This window comes from Triticum aestivum, chromosome 3B (genome assembly GCF_018294505.1).
Source record: "Triticum aestivum cultivar Chinese Spring chromosome 3B, IWGSC CS RefSeq v2.1, whole genome shotgun sequence".
NCBI classification, from domain to species: domain Eukaryota; kingdom Viridiplantae; phylum Streptophyta; class Magnoliopsida; order Poales; family Poaceae; genus Triticum; species Triticum aestivum.
In genome coordinates this window covers 732,187,176-732,189,290 of record NC_057801.1, presented here as the reverse complement: position 1 = coordinate 732,189,290, position 2,115 = coordinate 732,187,176, and positions in this window count along the sequence as shown.

Below are 2,115 nucleotides of genomic sequence, written 5' to 3'. Positions count from 1 at the left end.
TCTCACCCGTAGTGATGCTTAAAGTCTGTCCGAATTATGTTAGCAATTGTCACATTTTATGATTATGAAATCTAGCAAATGGATGTCAAAAACTACATTCCTTAATGGATATTGAAGAAGAATTGTATATGATGTAACCAGAATGTTTTGTCAATCCTAAAGGTTCTAACAAAGTGTGTAAGCTCTAGCGATCCATCTATGGAATGGTGCAAGCATCTCGGAGTTGGAATATACGCTTTGATAAGGTGATCAAAGCATATGGTTTTATACAGACTTCTGGTGAAGCCTGTATTTACAAGAAAGTGAGTGGGAGCTCTGTAGCATTTCTGATATTATATGTGGATGACATATTGCATTGGAAATGATATAGAATTTCTGGATAGCATAAAAGGATATTTGAATAAGAATTTTTCAATGAAAGACCTCAGAGAAGCTACTTACATATTGGGCATCAAGATCCATAGGGATAGATCGAGGCGCTTAATAGGACTTTCACAAAGCACATACCTTGGCAAAGTTTTGAAGATGTTCAAAATGAATCAGTCAAAGAAAGGGTTCTTGTCTGTATTGCAAGGTGTGAAGTTGAGTAAGACTCAAAGTGCGACCACGCAGAAGATAGAGAGAGAATGAAAGTCATTCCCTATGCCTCAGTCATAGGTTCTATAAAGTATGCCATGTTGTGTACCAGACCTGTTGTGTGCCTTGCCAATGAGTTTGGCAAGGGGGTACAATAGTGATAGAGGAGTAGATCACTAGACAACGGTCAAAATTATCCTTATAGGACTAAGGAAATGTTTCTCGGTTATGGAGATGATAAAGGGTTCATCATAAAGGGTTACAATGATGCAAGCTTTAAAGACTAATCTAGATAACTCTGAGTCTCAGTCTGGATACATATTGAAAGTGGGAGTGTCGCTGTCAAAACCGGCGGATCTCGGGTAGGGGGTCCCGAACTGTGCGTCTAGGCGGATGGTAACAGGAGACAAGGGACACGATGTTTTACCCAGGTTCGGGCCCTCTTGATGGAGGTAAAACCCTACGTCCTGCTTGATTGATATTGATATTGTGGATGTTTACAAGAGTGGATCTACCACGAGATCAAGGAGGCTAAACCCTAGAAGCTAGCCAATGGTATGATTGTAATGGTCGTTGTACGGACTAGAGCCATCCGGTTTATATAGACACCAGAGAGGGCTAGGGTTACATAGAGTCGGTTACAATGGTAGGAGATCTACATATCCGTATCGCCAAGCTTGCCTTCCACACCAAGGAAAGTCCCATCCGGACACGGGACGAAGTCTTCAATCTTGCATCTTCATAGTCTTGGAGTCCGGTCGATGATGATAGTCCGGCCGATGATAGTTCGGCCGATGATGGTAGTCCGGTATCCGGACACCCCCTAATCCGGGACTCCCTCAGTAGCCCCCGAACCAGGCTTCAATGTGGATAAGTCCAGCATGTGTGTAGTCTCCGGCGTTGCAAGGCGGGTTCTCCTTCAAGTTCTGCATACCTGCCGAACAGTGTCCAGCTTCCTCATCAATGTTGTGCGTCTTGGCTTCCACGCCCAATAACAGCCTTCTTCCACGCGTCGCGTGAATGTGAAAAGCCAGGGTGTCTTTTATGTTTTACCCCCTAGTTGTGCGAATAACCTGCCTATATGGGAGGCAAGAATCCAGATCCAAATCACCATCTTCCTCCCGCAAATACTCATCGGAGCGCTTTCGACCAAGAATCCATTCCATCATGGACCGTCAACGCGGCTCCTCTTCTCGCACTCCCAGCCCTTTGCCAGGAGATTGGAGGAGATGCTCTGTTCCGCACAACGAGCTGGTGAAGCTCCAAGCGGGGGGATATCTTCCTCCGGCCTTCATGGTTCTGGTTCGAGCCGGGCTGGCCACCTACAAAGGTGGGAAGCAAGCGGAGGTTACCCCAAATCCCAACAAAGGGGAGCGGGTATGCTTCGTCCCCTATCTGATAAGGGGGCTCGGATTTCCTGTACACCCATTCCTCCGCGGGCTCCTAGAGTTCTACGGACTCCAGCTTCATCACCTCACGCCTGCCTCAATCCTGCATATTGCGGGTTACGTAGCTCTTTACGAGCTATTCCTGGGCGTC